The 17,416-nt window shown below is 41.7% G+C and overlaps 1 pseudogene; it reads right to left on the reverse strand.

Moving 5' to 3' along the window:
• Positions 1-13,848: 13,848 nt before the first annotated feature.
• LOC109959628 (piggyBac transposable element-derived protein 4-like) overlaps positions 13,849-17,416 on the reverse strand; it is a 12,956-nt pseudogene continuing 9,388 nt past the window's right edge.

Genomic DNA, 17,416 nt, shown 5'->3' on the forward strand with positions numbered 1-17,416 from the left:
GCGCATTCATAGGAGCTTGCCTGACATCCACCAGTACCATTGTAAAAGTTGGATTTTTTTGACTGCGGTTTTTGTCGATATATTTTCTCTCCTGCTGCTGCACTGTGACCAGAGGATGTGGAGAAAAATACAGGGCTTGAAGTTACTGCATGTCCAGGAATGATCCTGTACAGCAGGGGTCCCCAACGCCCGGTACCAGTCATTTGTTACCGGGCCGCAAAGAAAAAAATTTTGTGGTTAAAATTATAGTTATTTTTCTTTTATTAGTCTTAGTTTGAAAAACGACTGTTTTCGCCCTTGCCTCACTACCGCACTTGACTCTGGCATGTCATTTTACGCATCAGTGACACAAGCTAACCCTTTTAAAAAAATGAGCCAAAAACAAAATTCACTGGAGAGCTTTTTCGGGAAGGAACGAGCAAACGATGGGACAGCAGAAGGGTCACAGACTGCCAGCAAAAAGAAAGCTGCATTTAAAAGAAAATACCATGATTCCTACCTAAGTTACAGGTTAATCGTAACAGGTGATACACAAGCTCCACACCCGAAAGGAAGTGATGTTTCCACGAAGATAAGTGGAACTACAGACAATAGTCCGGCGCTCTTTGATGATGGGCTTCCTGCAGAAACTCCCTCTGAACCCAGCGCTGTATGGCTTGACATGTGACCAGACTTCGATTAAATTTTCTGTTGATTTTATACAGTCCTCTTCTGTTTTCTGTTCTCGGGCTCTCAATTAAAGAACTGGGTCTTACAGTACATGTCATATATTTAAAGCTTGTTTATGTTTTATATAATTTAAAGTACATACAATTTAAAGAATTTAAAGACCAAATTTGCTGATAAGTCAAGTCAAGAATCTTTACTGACATTATGCATAGCATAACTAAATTTCTTCCGTCAGTTCTCTGCCTCAAAGACACATTATTTACATAAATAACATAAAAATTGTACAAGTCAATATAAAAATATGAACAGATAAAAATGAAAATGTATGGGACCTAATCAGGTCAACAGAATATTAGCAGCAGAAGAATACAGTCAGGGAAAAAATTATTTGAACCCCAGCTGATTTTCTAAGTTTGCCCACTAACAAAGAAATTATCAGTCTACAATGTCAATTGGTTTATGTGAACAGTGAGAGACACAACAATAACAAAAAAATCCAGAAAAATGCATTACAAAAAAAGTTATACATTAATTTGCATTTTCATGAATGAAATAAGTATTTGATCCCCTATCAGTCAGCAAGATCTCTGGCTCCCAGGTGTATTTTATACAGGTAACGAGCGGACATTGGGAGCCCTCTCAGCTCATTACCTGTATAAAAGAGACCTGTCCACAGAAGCAATGCAAATGGAAGAAACATAAATTAACTGCCAATCTCCCTCGGTCTGGAGCTCCATGCAAGATCTCACCTTGTGGAGTTTCAATGATAATGAGAACGGTGAGGAATCAGCCCAGAACTACTCGGGAGGAACTTGTCAATGATCACAAGGCGGCTGGGACCATAGTCGCCAAAAAAACAGTTGGTAACACACTACGCCGTGAAGGACTGAAATCCTGCTGTGCCCGCAAGGTCCCCCTGCTCAAGAAAGCACATCTACAGGCCCGTTTGAAGTTTGCCACTGAACATCTGACTGATTCAGAGGAAGACTGGGTGAAAGTGTTGTGGTCAGATGAGACCAAAATCGAGCTCTTTGGCATCAACTCAACTCGCCGTGTTTGGAGGAGGAGGAATGCTGCCTATGACTCCAAAAACACCATCCCCACCATCAAATATGGAGGTGGAAACATTATGCTTTGGGGGTGTTTTTCTGCCAAGGGGACAGGACAATTGCACCGCATCAAAGGGAGGATGGATGGGGCCATGTACCGTCAAATCTTGGGTGAGAACCTCCTTCCCTCAGTCAGGGCATTGAAAATGGGTCGTGGTTGGGTATTCCAGCATGACAATGACCCAAAACACACGGCCAAGGCAACAAAGGATTGGCTCAAGAAGAAGCATATGAAGGTCATGGAGTGGCCTAGTCAGTCTCCAGACCTTAATCCCATAGAAAATCTGTGGAGGGAGCTGAAGGTTCGAGTTGCCAAACATCAGCCATGAAACATTAATGACTTGGAGAGGATCTGCAAAGAGGAGTGGGTCAAATCCCCCCCGAGATGTGTGAAAACCTTGTGGCCAACTACAAGAAACGTCTGACTTCTGTGATTGCCAACAAAGGTTTAACCACCAAGTACTGAAACACGTTTTGCAAAGGGATCAAATACTTATTTCATTCATGAAAATGCAAATTAATGTATACTTTTTTTTTGTAATGCATTTTTCTGGATTTTTTTGTTATTGTTGTGTCTCTCACTGTTCACATAAACCTACCATTGACATTGTAGACTGATCATTTCTTTGTTAGTGGGCAAACTTAGAAAATCAGCTGGGGTTCAAATATTTTTTTCCCTGACTGTATAGTCACAGTTACACTGTGTTTAGTGACAAATCTGAATATAATTATAGCAATAATTTGGTCACTGGAACAGAGAAGACTGGTCTGAACCTATGAACATACACATGAATTAATTATAGTTGTCCACCCAGCATGCTACAGTACCATTTAGATGCATGTGTAACAGCTGGTAGCAGACAAATCATTTTGAAAGGAAGTAAAGTCAACAAGTCTAAAACTGTTTACCCAGTCTACACTATAGACAGCTGTGGTGGAAGAGATATGGAGATCTTTACATGAGTAAGTAGCAACAACACACTATAAAAATATATTTTTATAATTAAAAGCATCACTCCACTCCATCAATCAACAACTATCTACACAACCAGACAGCGTGGTTATAGTAGAAGGGGACTTTAATCAGGCTAATTTGAAGTCGGTTCTGCCCAAATTCTGTAAGTATGTAAATGTCCCAACAAGACAGAAGAATATTTTAGATCAGGTTTATTGTAACATTTTAAATGCCTACAAAGCCAGCCCGACTCTGATCACCTGGCCCCATCTTTAATCCCGACATACAAGAAACTCAATTGCAGACAAAAAAACATCTACAAAGACGGTCGATGTATGGACTAAAGAAGCCACCACAGCCCTGAAAGACTGAAGATGCGGACTAGAGAATTTTTGATGAGCTGGACCTGGAGAAATGGAGTCATGGGTAGGATCCTCAGATACTGTGGAAATCAATTAGCAGGAGTATTCATGACCATCTTGAATGTTTAACTCTTGCAGTCCATGGTACCCACCTGTCTTAAGGTAACCAAAATCTTCCCAGTGCCAAAGTAAAACATGGTGAACTGCCTCAATGACTATTGCCCAGTGGCTCTTACCCCTATCATCACTAAATGCTTTGAGAGGCTTATCCTCTCGCATCTTAAAGCCGCCATCCCTGCTGACTTGGACCAACATCAGTTCACATATCACACAAACAGTTCAGCAGAGGATGCACTCATCACAACGCTCTACACAGCCCTTACACATCTGGACCAGAAAAACACCTATGTAAGGATGCTGTTCATAGATTTCAGCTCAGCTTTTAAAACAGTTGTTCCCCATAAGCTAATTCAGAAGCTGAGCAAACTGGGCATAGCCCAACTGATCTCACCTGGACTACACACATCTCCCATCAGAGGGGGAAGGCCCAACAGAGGCTTTACTTAAGGAAGCTAAAACACGCTCATCTCCCCTGCCACCTGCTGACCATCTTTTACTTATTGACAATAGAGAGCCTCCTGACCTACTGCTGTACAGCATGGTTCACCAACTGTACAGAAAAGGACAGGAAAGGCCTGCAGAGAGTGGTAAGGGAAGCAGAGCGAGTCACTGGTACCACACTAATACCAACAAGCTCAAGAAGAGTTTGTACCCACAGGCAGTCAGAGGCACCATCACCATGCACAGACTTATCCTTCCCCACAAGATGGTTCAGGGTGGGGAAGAGTATGTGTTAGAAAAAAACTCCTTTTACCGTTCTTTTAATCATATTCTACCTTAGTAAATAAATAAGGCTTATTCTTATATTGTCAACACATTTTAGGACTTGCCTTTTATAAAGTTATTCCACTTGAAGTTATAAAGGTTGTAAGTTTAAGTACTTGATCAACCATAGCAAATGACTGCAGCCACACACCCCACACTGAAGCAGAAATGACATTTGCACCACAAATCAGCAAATGATTAATCAGTTCTGTGTTTTTAACATATATCATATTCGATGACATTTAATGAAAAATATATCATTTATACTGGTGAAAAAGTCTTAGTCTGTCCGGAGCACCAGGAGTTGAAAGCTGTGCGTCTGAATTACTGCGAGCACTCATGGTAATTCAGACATCTTATCTTTTTGTAGTTTTCTTAAATGGTTTCTCTCAAGTTATTTGTCCAAAATTTTTTTGGTCTTTAAGTCCCTCCCCCACAGATGAAGCCAGAATTTACTGGTTATAGTAGTGGGTATTCAAAATACAATGAGTCAGTGTTATTGCCATCCTACTGAAAGTATATCATATTATTGGACTTTAATGATGAATGCATCACATTTAACTTGGTAAAAGTGGTGCTAATGTTAACTATATTATATGTTTATAATTTTAAGTAGTTTTTGACTTTCCCACCAGGGATCAATAGTCAAGTCTTATGATTATACTGTATTTTGTCTTATTAATCTAATTCTGAGAAATAAAAAGCCCCTACAGTCGAGTCAAATGCAATGAGTAAAAAGTATAATTTTTTAATAAATAAGTTCCTGGTAGGCTAGTGGTTAAGGCGCAGCGCTCTTGCCACTGCGCCCTGGGTTCGAATCAGGGTTGCGTCAGGAAGGGCACCCGGCATAAAACACATGCCAAATGTCAACATGAGTTGTCAGTGTGAGGATTCGCTGTGGCGACCCGTAAAACTGGAAAAGCCGAAAGTGACTTTCTTTTTAATAGCAAAAAATAAAAATGTACAGATACATCCAAGTCCATGTATTTAAGAACAGGACTTCAGTAAATGTATTCAGTTATTTTCCACCTCTGACTGATGCTGTTAACCATTTTAAAGCTCCTAGTTTCTGGTGCTTGGTTCTGTACAACAGATTTTAAGGCAACTTGATCTAATTCTGCTTTGCTATGTTTTACCAAATACAGACATACTCACATGCTACTGCAGTCATTAGATTCATGAGGATAGTTTCCAATTTCTTAGGAAAAACAAAATTGGCTTGTGTAGTAATTGATGATCAATCAAACATATGGGGCAGATGCCCCTTCGTGGTTTGGTGGAAAATGCCCCCGAGTGTATCTTCCCCACAGTACTTTTTGATGTAATCTCATATTCATAATTTAATGCATAAAAAATTATGTTGGGGAAAACAGATCATCTTTAACTGAAAAGCACCTCATTCATTAATATTTTTGTGCCAACTTCATTGACATCATAACAGTTGTGTTAATGTAGTTACAGTATATGTGCCCAGGTCAAGCAGTCAAAGTACACTGTGCAGCCCACAGAGTCCCCATCCACAACCTAGGGTCATATACACTGAACTACCTCTGAGTGATCAAAGCGGGCTGTTCAAATCTATACAGATAAAACTGGTCATGTTCATGAGGCTACAGGTTATGAACTCAGGCATGTGGTTTTATGTGCCAGAACCTTCTGGCTATGTCAGGGGTGCTCTGCCAGGTGCACGTCTTTTTTTTTTTCTTTGTTCGAAGCCATGTCTTTGTGTGGCAGCCTGTTGGAGTGTGGAGGTACTCCCTGAAGTGTCCTTGAGGTGATAGGTGCAGGGGTACAGGAAGGAATGTGCACCTCTACAAGTCTGGCTAGGTATGGCTCCCATTACCTGCTTAGTGTTAGTTATTACATTACAAATGAATATTGATTACTATATGTAACCACGCAAATACAAAAAAATTAGTCATATGCTGCTTAGACTTTATTTGTTTTTTTGTACATGCACTGTATGTTTTGCAGGTACATCACAAGATAGATCATGGTGCTGTGTACAGCCACCTCAGTGATGTGCTCTAGTATGTTGTTTTTGTCATTTTCAACCTCTTGCAAGCTATCTCAGAATACTTTCACTAGCTCTAAAATATCCAAAGCTTCACTCTGAACACCTTTTCTCCTGTTTTTAAGGATGGGAGAGTTGTTTGGACATTTTGGCTGGCAGAGCAGCAACGATCCTTGAGACCTACAAGAGACGCCACAGGGGAAAGCAAGCCAGCGCCCGAGTCAGGCTATGACAGCGGGTCCTCCGAACACCACTCCCGGCTATCCATCTAGTGAACGTTTGTTCTCTAGCCCACAAAATGGCCAAACTGCTTCTCATCAACTGAGCTAATTCTGGCTTCTCACGTTCAGCAGCGTTGTGGTTTGTCAAGATGTGGCTAAATGACTCAACCCCAGATGAGGCTGTTATACTCCCAGGTTTCCAGATCCACAGAGTGGATTGAGTGAAGGAGCTAACTGGAAAGTCGAGGGGAGGCACAATTTACTTCTAAATACATGAAGATTGGTGCAAAGATGTCAGTGTTTGGTAAAAATTATAACTTGGACTTGGAAGTACTATTCCTTAACTGCAGACCATTTTATTCACTGAGAGAAATCTCTTTGTTCATTTTGGTCGGTGTTTATATGCCGCCCCAGGCCCCTACTAACATTGCATTGCAGAACCTAGCTGACCAGATAATGAGCATGAAACAGAAACACCAGGACTCATTGCTCATGTTCTAGGGGATTTTTAAATGTTAACATTTTTAACAGAGCAAACCTCACCCACAAGCTGCCCAAATACAGACAGCATGTCAGTTGTACCACCAGACACAAAAACACATTAGACCACCGCTACACAGCAATAAGACAGCTACGGCTCTGTCCCTGTGCAGCCCCCGGTCTCTCTCTGATTACTGCATGATCCATCTTATGCCAGCATATAGGCAGAATGTTAAAGCTGTGATCAAAACAGTGAAGAGATGGACCGAAGTGGCTAAGTCAAAGCTACAGGCCTGTTTCAATTATACAGACTGTAGTGTTTTTGAAGCTGTGTCTAGCAACCTGGACGACCTCACTGACACTTTGACATCATATATCAGCTTTTTTGAGAATATGTGTGTGCCCACCAAGACCCTCTGCACATACAACAACAGCAAGCCCTGGTTCAAAGTAAAACTCAAGAAGCTTTATTGTGCCAAAGAGGAGGCCTATAGAGGTGGGGATGGGATCCTGTACAGGCAGGCCAGGAACACAGTGACAAGGGAGATCAGAGCAGCAAAGAGGAGCTAAATAGTACCCCTACATGCACCAGCATGGTAGCTCGAGATGTGTATATAATTTTTAGCACTGCATCTCCGCCTTCTCCCACACTTCCTCTACCTTTGTCTGCACTGTTCTATTGCCTGTTGCATAAAAACACACTGAGAGCCTCTGCACCGGAGACAACTTCCTTGTATGTTCATCATAGTTGGTGACTAAGCCGACTGTGATCTGTGATGCGTCTAATGGGTACACAATGCTGACTCAGGTCCTGTGCTGTGGACCATGCACAAAGGCAGCCAGGGGCGCAGAAGGTGGAACAGTGGGCCAGTGGTTTGCATGAGATTATGTTGTTCTGTCACAGCTGAGTGAGGCTTATCAAGCCATGCTCCCTGCCATCCTCACCAGCAAGTGGGTATGCTGAGCATAATGTATGCATTTAAAAAAACATGAAAGTAGTAGCTCAGATTCATTTTAATGCATTATATAGTCGTACAGACGTGGTGATTGTTGCCCCTCTCAACACAGCCTATCAGCCAGTCAGGCAGCCACTGAGACTGCTGGTCCATCCACATCAGACACTCAAACAGTGCCAATAATCCCAGACAGGCAGCACATCACACAGTACTGGGCAGAGCTCCATTCTGGGCAAAAGTTATCCTGTGTAAGTGTAAGCTTAAAGACTGTGGCTCAGAAGTAGGAACAAAAGTTTCATGAGTGCAGACGTGTAAATTATGTGACAAGGCAACACGGACATGAAAAAATAATTTTTTCCCCTTTAAAATGATGTCCCCACCAAAAGGACTGGACAACAGACAGTATGACAGCTATGAACACTTAACATCTCTGGACAAGTTGTAGGAGTGAGCCACTCTGTAAATAAAGGTGGCATTGGAACTAGTTTTAATTTTCAGGAGCTGCATTTTATCAAAAATAAATTTAAAAAAAGTTCCACTGTACAAAAGTGTAAGCAATTTTCATCACTGTATTCATTAGAAATTTCAAAAAAATATATTTGTTCCACCATACATTCAGTAGTTGGCATCTCATCAAACAAGCTCTAGTTTCAATTTTCATCACTTTATTCATTAAAGTGACCTGGACAAACACTGCTATATTTGTTCCACTGTACAAAGTTGTATCTTAACATAAAAAATGTAGTATTCATTTTCAGTAGTTGCATTGTACTGGTTGGTTTTTTTGGTGTTCCCTACTTAATGCACTTTCAAAGCAATATGGAGAATGGAAGTTATAACTGTTCCACTGTACAGTCATACAATCTGAAAATAATTTTCATTTGGATCACTTTTTATTTTCAAGCATGTTCAGATACTTTACTGTCTACACTGTAGTGTTGTTGTTTATGGACTGTTCCCATTTCAGGCATTTTTTTTTTTCAATAAAATGATCAGTGCCACACTAATGGGGAATAGTGATATCTTCACTGAATATAGGTGAAAACTGGAGTATTTTTGATAATCAAATAGTGACAGATACAGACTGTCAGATTAATTGCAGGTATGATTTATCACTACAGTACAATAATGATGTCAGATAATTTTGAATGTATAGCAAACAGTTAATTGTACATGAGTGGATAATCTAAAAATAACTGTACAATAAGGTAAAAGTAAGGCTTTCAATATAAATAAAATGTGTATTTATTTATTGTTGTTGGAGGAGGACATACCTTCCCCGACACAGAGGAGAGTCGCTGTACAGCTGGCAGAACTTCCTTTAGCATCCTTTGTCACAGCTGAGTTGATGTCTCTGGCTGAGCGTACTCTACTGTCTGACCAGTAGCTCATAGACGGGATGTGCACTTTGGTGTACCCCATCCCCTATCACCGGTGTGTGAGTGCTTGGGAGTGTGAATGGGTGAATGGGCAAACAGTGTGAAAGCGCTTTGAGTGTGCTGCAATGCATATAAAAGTGCTATAGAAGTATAAGATCATTTACCATTTACTTATTAATGTAATGAGCTGCTTTGTGTCACCCTGATGATAACAGCATCAATTGCAAGGATTAAATGAGCCTTGGGAGTGAACGGACAGACATTAGTTTATGAAAAGTCATCCCCACAAAGGGGGAGGGTAGGAGAGCCATCTATTTCCCATCGGCTCTGCAGACCTTGGCAGTGGCAGGGCTATGACAATATCTCTATTAAGAGTGATGGAAAGTGTGTTGCTTCCACATTATTAACTGAGCTGCAGGTCTGAGATCGGCATACAGTCGCTGAGAGTAATACCTGCTGCCATCTCCTTAATGTACACTCTAGTGCAGCCTCCAGCCTCTCCTCTGCACTGCCAAGGTCATTTGACCTGATTGGTATCAAACCGTATTAATAAACCATTTGTTCCAATTACACAGAGGCCATGTTGGCAGAGAAATGCTGCAGAAGGCAGTTGGAGGAGAAGCTTCGCTGTACATAATGCACACAGTGCTGACTACACTGTGCTAAAGCCACTGATGGACTACACTGCATTACTGCAGGTTGGTTCTGCAGCACTTAACTGATGACAACTTTCGCCTTTGATATGGAACTGATATATCTGAATTGCTTGCAAAAACACAGAGCTAATCTGCAGAGGCATAGGCAGAGGTATAGCTTTTTGAGTCAGTAAAATAACAGTGGAAAAATTATTTCTTATTTTGCCCACAGCTGGCTGGGATTGGCTCCAGCCCCCCATGACCCCATTTGGGACTAAGTGGTATAGAAAATGGATGGATGGATGGAATTTCTCTGGAATCCATGAGCTACTGTACCAGTAGCTTGCTAAAACTTCAGAGAATATATGTATAAACTAGTGTTGCACCATGAATGAACAGTACAAACATTAAACAACACACATGGATGAACAGTACAAACATTAAACAACACAACTTCACTGAATAAACCTGCTTCAAATGCAACCCAGTCAAACACACAGACAGCCCTCTGACATCAAGTTATTATTTGCCAATCATCTGTTAATCAAATGAGTTACACTGCTGTCAGGTTTGTTGATACATATTTACAAGAACAGGAAACATTAATAGTATTGTCATGGATTCAGTGAGTTATGATGCGGCCTACAACATGAGCCTGTTTTTTAAGCCTATATTTGTTTACATTTCAGCAAATTAAGAATGCTAAATTCACTCTTAACAGTTGCTGTTTGCTATGTATAACTGGATATACTGCCAACTATCAATGCATTAGTTTGATACTCTGGCAAATTAAAGCATTCTAAGGAGCAAATTCTTTCTACAGTTTCTCAGCGGGTTTATGGATGTTTATTTGCAATGGACATTTGAGATAATTAAAGTCATACTGAATCTGAAATGTGTATCATATCTGTGTTCAGATTTGACTGAATATGACAGTGAATATGACTTTTGACAGACTGTGGCAGTCAGGCACTAAGGGATTTAAAGTAGCCTACTGTAAGCTACAGTGTGTCATTAACAAGATCAGCTAATACGGAGTTGCTACATTACATTACATCCAGCCATCCCTTTACTGCAAGTTATCTGGAATTAGGCCACAGGAGCAACAGGGTAAGCAAAATAGTCCAGGCATCCCTCTCTCCAGCAGCACTTTCCAGCTTCTTGTGTGCAATCTTGAGGTGTTCCCACCTTTAAATGAAGGCATAAGGAGGAATCTCACCAGATGCTGAGCCACCTCAACTGGTTGTCTTTGATGCGAAGGAGCAGCAGCTCTACTCTGAGCTCCCTCTGGATGTCTGAACTTGCACCCTATCTATACAGCTGAGTTTAGCTGCCCTTTGGAGGAAATTCATTTAAGCCACTTGTATTCATGATCTCATTCTTTTGGTCACTACCAAAGCTGGTGACCATACAGAAAGTGAGGGTTGGAAAACAGACTGACCAGTAAATTAAAAACTTTGCCTTCTTGCTCAGTTCCCTCTTCACCGCAACGGTCCAGTACATGGCCTGCATTACTGCTGACACTGCCCCAATCTATCTGGCAATCTCACGCTCCATTTTACCCTCAAATGGTAAATGGTCTCATACTTGTATAACTTTTCTGCTCATTGAAGTACACTCAAGGTGCTTTACACTAATTCCAATTCACCCATTCCAATTGCACACACAAACACACATTCATGCACTGGTGATATCGCTGGGAACAACTAGGGGTTCAGTGTCTTGCTCAAAGATGCTTTGACATGTGGACTGGAGAATCAAACTGCTGACCATATGATTAGGGGATGATCTGTGCTACCTCCTATGTCACGCCCACCCCTAACAATACCCGAAGATACTGTACTTAGACCAGGGGTCACCAACCTTTTTGAAACTGAGAGCTACTTCTTGGATACCGATTAATGCGAAGGCCTACCAGTTTGATACACACTTCTGAAATAACAAATTTGCTCAATTTATCTTTAATTATATGTTAGTATTAATAATTAATGATATTCATCTATGTGAAGACACTGATCATGTTAATGATTTCTCACAATAATTAATGATTTAACACGGTAGGAAACAGATAAATATCATTATGCAACACTTTATTTCTATAAATCTCTGCAAGTATTTACATTTTCAATTCACTTCTGCAACATTCCTAGGAAATCACAATGTCCCACTAACAATTTTTAACAAATCATGCACTATGTTGCACAATATTTGTACAAATTATCAATTGTGTAACATGCAAAAATAAACTTTCAGATTTTTAACAAAATTATCATGTTACATTTTACAAACACATTTGTTGCAATTTTTCAATACTTGAATTCAACTTTGCCCTGCACTGCCATGTTGCCACTGAGAACATCTGTTATCTGTTTCTTTGTCCATTTGTGGGAAGCCTGGCATTGCATGCTGTTCACCAGTGTATTGTAATCTGGGGTGTAACTTGACCCTGCAACTTTGAGTGAGTCTTGCAGATGTGCATCAGTGAGGCATGTTCTGTGTTTGTTCTTAAGTTCATATCAGAAATGGCTGATTCACAAAGATAGGTTGAACCAAACAGGCTGACAGCTTTCATAGCTGCTGTGCATAGACCACTGTACTTTTCTGTGTCAACAAGGCACCAGAAGTTTGGTGCAGCCTGATAGGCTTTGAGGTGGAGATCATTTTACAATGTTACAATTTCAAATCTCCATCTGTCCAGCATCCAAGCTGAACGTTGCACTTAGTTGCTCAGCAATGCATGTTGTATCCACATTCATGAAAGGATTGGAAATGAATGACACACATGGCTGAAGCTTATCAATGTCACAAAACCTGTTCTCAAACTCTTGCCTGTCTGTTTATGACTTGAGAGTACTTTTCTGCAACTTTGTCAAAAGTCTCAGATGCAGAAGCATTGTCTCTCAGCACCATCTGAACAAAGGGAAAGTGCAGCCATTTTTTTTCTGTAAATGCAAAGAGAAAATGTTCATCTGGGCTTTAAGCACTTATGTCAGAAACAGTCTTAACTTTGTCTTGCAGCTCACAGTTCAAATGGTTCAGTTTCCCAGTAATGTCCGTTAAAAATGCAAGGTCAAGTGTCCACTCAGTGTCCTCCAGCAGCGAGGTGTCTTCACCTTTGGATTGCATGAACTCTTTGATTTCACCCAAAAGTTGACAAAAAACAAAGCAAAATTCATCCCTGCTGAGCAATCAGATTTCTATGTGTAGTAGCAGGTCACCATATTCAGCTGACAGCTCCTCCAATAACACCTTGAATGTTCTATGCTGTTTAGCTCTGGAGTGGATGCTGTTTATGATCTTCACGATGGGAGTCATCATGTGCCCAAAGCCGATCACCTTTGCACATAACGCCTGCTGGTGATGCAGTGGTAATGCATAAAGTTTGGGAACTCTGTGTCACCTTAACAGTGAGCGATGAATCCTGTATGTCGGCCAATCATAGCAGGAGCCCTGTCTGTAGTCACTGATACCAGCTTTTCCAACGGTACCTTTTTCTCCGCGAAAAACTCCTTCACTGCATTCTAGATGTCAACTCCCCTCATAGTTGTCTTTAGGGGCAGTAGTGTCAGAAGTTTATTCTTTTGTGGAGAAATCATCAAACACTATCCGGATAAAGACCATCAGCTGTACTGTACTGCTGCTGTCCACGGACTTGTCACACTGGATGCTAAACCACCTGCACTTTGCCAGATACCGGTCCAGCTGATCGGCCAAGTTCCCGGACATAGCTGACACTCTTCTAACCATTGTAGTTGCCCCCAGTCGGAGATCAAAGAGAGTGGAGATTACATCGGTTCCATATTTCTCATCTTTAAGCACAGTTTTTGCAATTATCATCATTGCTTCTTTGAAAAGTTCCCCATCTGAAAAAGCCTTGTTTTATTTGAAAGCCTGATTTTTATTTGAACCTCAGTAATTTCAAACATTCAGGACAGTTTGCACAGCACAAGTTAAACACACAGTAACCATTTTTGTCTACACAACACAGCCCCATTAAACACAGACAAACCTATACATCACATGAGGGGCAGAGTCTTCTTGAGTGTGTGTTGCACATGTATGTCTTGCACATGATGCATGTATATTGTGTTTTTCTGTCCTTCTTGGGTCCGCACACTCCACAGCGCTTCTGTTGCCTGGTGCTGGCCATAACCTAGAATAATGAAAAGATAAGAAATTATACTTAGCACCTAGTCTCTCTCGCTCCCAAAGCAGGAGTGTCACACATAGAGTATACTGCAACAGCATTACACACCTCAGGCTCTACAGATTGTGGTTCTGTAGGTCCGGTGGATGGGGCACCAGCATGCTTCCCTCGAATCCTCCTCATGATGGCTGCAGAGGCTGGGGTTCTCGGAATATGCTGTCCTGTCAAGATGTGAGGTGTCATCAGTGCCTTTCCTAATTCTTCCATAAAGAAGCATCTCTTGTGGGGCTTCCTTCTGTTCCACCCTGGGTTCAGTGCCATCTAGATGACAAAAGCATTGTACGCCAAGATGTCCAACATGTCAAAGAAGATCTCCAGTGGCCAGCGTAGTGTCCTCCTTTTGCAGCTGTAGGCAATTACCAGCTTGTCCATGTTGTCTACCCCTCCTTTTGTGGCATTGTAGACCATGATGATCTATGGTTTTTGGCCACAGATTTTCCCATCCCTGTGCAGTGTACACATCAGAAGAATATTCTTGCCTTTCTTTGGCACACAGGAGACCAGGGATGTGTCAGCAGTGTACACAAACTTGAAGGACTTCACAGGCCTGCCCTTTGTAACCAACAGTTGGAGTGGGAGCTCAGACTTGTTTTTGCGAATAGTTCCCACCATGGTCAGCTTCCTCTTCAGGAGCTCCTGTCCCAGCTTGTGCAAGGTAAAAAAAAATTGTCGCACATGATATTGTGTCCACTGAACTTCTGAGTCAGGTCCAGGACAACTCTCATCCCTTGATTTCTCTCTGGGGCTCCTCCGTCAGGTTTCTTGTAATACAAGGTTGCGGCATAACAGGCAGCCCAGAGCTTTATGCCATATTTTGCTGGTTCGGATGGCAAATACTGCCTAAAGGGGAAGTGGCCCCTAAATGGCATCAGCTGCTCATCAAAGGTGACATGAGGCCCAGGGTTCTAAAACAGGGGGAGGCGGTGCACCCACTTGTCCCACACTGTCCTGATGGCAGCTAGCTTGTCTCTCTGCCATCGAGCTGGTCTGTCATCTTGGTTATCAAAGTGGATAACCCTGGAAATTATTTGAAATTTTTCTAAAGACATGGTTGCCCAGAATATTTCTGTGCCAGTTTCTGCAGTCCACAGGGATTGTGTGGATTCCCCTTTGGACTTGAAAACTCCAGCAAGGAAAAGAAGCCCAAAGCATGCATGTAAAATGGTTTGGTCCATCTCCTTCCATCTCTCTCCATAAACCCGCCTTCCTTCTAAATTGGTGTAATCCAGAATAATGTTCTGGATGGAATATGGCATCAAAAAATCAAGCAGACTTGATGTTGTGGACATGGGTGACTGCCATTCTTGTTGGCCTTTGTTGCATTTTTATCACATTGGCAGCAATGCAGGGTGGCTCTTTTGATAGACAAGAAGACCATTCAATTGCACCACTTTTGGACATCCAGATTTCTTCACCTGCTTGCTGCTGATGGGATGGTCCGGGGGCTGGCTGCTGCAGGGCTTGTTCTGTTTCACTAGCTGGCTGCCTGTGCCTTTTTGCTCATGCTGGCCACAACCTAGAATAATGAAAAGATAAGAAATTATACTTATAAATTATACTTAGCACCTAGTTTCTCTCTCTCCCAAAGCATGAGTGTCTCACATTCAGTATACTGCTAAAGCATCACACACTTAGCTCAGAAGGTATGATCCTCCCCTCAGAAGGGTGATAATCAATGTCAGCCTCTTTTTCAAAGTCACTGTCGGACTCAGAATTTTCAGAAATGTTATCCTCATCTTCTGAAACTTCTTCCTGTGCTTCATCATCAGAACCTTGTCTCTCTTTGGAAAAAGAGAGACAAATCAATTCCAAGTCACTCTGGACAGAGAATCTTTTTGCCATCTTGATCCGTTGAGCTACAGGTTTTAAAATGTGAAGGACAATGCTGGCTGACATATAGTTATTGTCTGTCCAGCCCCAGGGGGTGTTGACTTTCAAGGGGAGCACAGAGATGTAAATGTTGGGGGTTCGAGACATTTCTTCTTTACACCTGGCTGCTTCTGACTGTCCCTCTCTGAAAGCATGAGGGTCATAAAATCAAATACTTGTATGCTAAACTAATCAACCGATGTAAATTGTTGAACTATTCAAGACTGTTCTTGTCACAATACAGATGCTAAGCTGTGGAGACAGTTGAATGTAAGAGCAAATGATTGCAACCACCACTTCATTATCCCCGGGTGCAGTACACCCGAACACCCTGCGTGTCATGTAAATGTGCATAAATACTATCTTTTTTCTTTAGATAAAAAGTGAAAACGGGTATTATTTACCCAAACAGAACACAAGGATTCAAGAAATGTGTAGCTCTAAATGAGGCTTTGGCTGCTTATGGGGAGCTTTTCACCAGTCTCATGCCTTTAACTCATAGGCTTTTTCTGCTCATAGTGCACTGTGGCGTAGTTGGCATGGTAGCTTGTGTGTAGCTTGTGTGACAAATTCTGAAATGTCTCTCCACATTGTGCCACTTTGCCATCGCCACAGTCGCCCTGCAAATGAGACACGCAGGAATCTTTCACAGTGGTGAAAAAGAACTCTTCCTCCCATTCATTGTAAAAATGATATGTTTTCTTTCTTTTTTCTGCCATGTTTTTTGGGGGTAAATCATCTCCTCATCTTCGCTGCGCCCGCTAGCTGGTATACACGTTCTAATCCTTCACGATCTATTATGAAACAATATTTTTAAAAAACTTTAAAAAATGTCATTTTCTAATTTACACCAATGCAAGTGCGATTTAAAAAAGGATAGCAACAAAAAAAATTTGACGCATCTCACTGGGAAGTGGCGCTTTGGTGAGCTATTTTTAGAACAGGCCCGCGGGTGACTCGTGGTCCTTGTGGGCAACCTGGTGCCCACGGGCACCATGTTGGTGACCCCTGACCCCTGACAATTTCACATGTGGCAGCTACTCATTCCCAAGCTAATGGGAGGAATACACCATTTTACAGCAGCATTTTCAAGAGTCCTGTCATCTGCAGGGGTTTGCAGATGACTTTGCAATAGGGGTGTGTGTCAGCAGTGGAGAGGAGACAAAGTACAGAGGCCTAGTGGACCACTTTGTGGGAACAGCCACTTGCTCCTACATGTGGCCAAGACAGTGAGGAACAGAAGTATTTGAACACCCTGCGATTTTGCAAGTTCTCCCACTTAGAAATCATGGAGGGGTCTGAAATTCACATTGTAGGTACATTCCCACTCTGAGAGACAGAATTAAAAACAAAATTTCAGGAAATCACATGGTATGATTTGTAAAGAATTTATTTGTCTTGCACTGCTGAATATAAGTATTTGAACACCTGAGAAACAGCAAGAATTCTGGCTCTCAAAGACCTGTTACTGTGCCTTGAAAAAGTCCACCTCTACTCCACTCATTAATCTAAATTAGTAGCACCTGTCTGAGCTCTTTAAAGACACCTGTCCACCCCACAGTCAGTCAGACGCCAACTACTACCATGGGCAAGACCAAAGAGCTGTCAAAAGACACCAGAGACAAAATTGTGAACCTCCACAAGGCTGGAAAGGGCTACAGGGCAATTGCCAAGC

This window comes from Monopterus albus, unplaced genomic scaffold (assembly GCF_001952655.1).
Source record: "Monopterus albus unplaced genomic scaffold, M_albus_1.0 scaffold40.1, whole genome shotgun sequence".
NCBI classification, from domain to species: domain Eukaryota; kingdom Metazoa; phylum Chordata; class Actinopteri; order Synbranchiformes; family Synbranchidae; genus Monopterus; species Monopterus albus.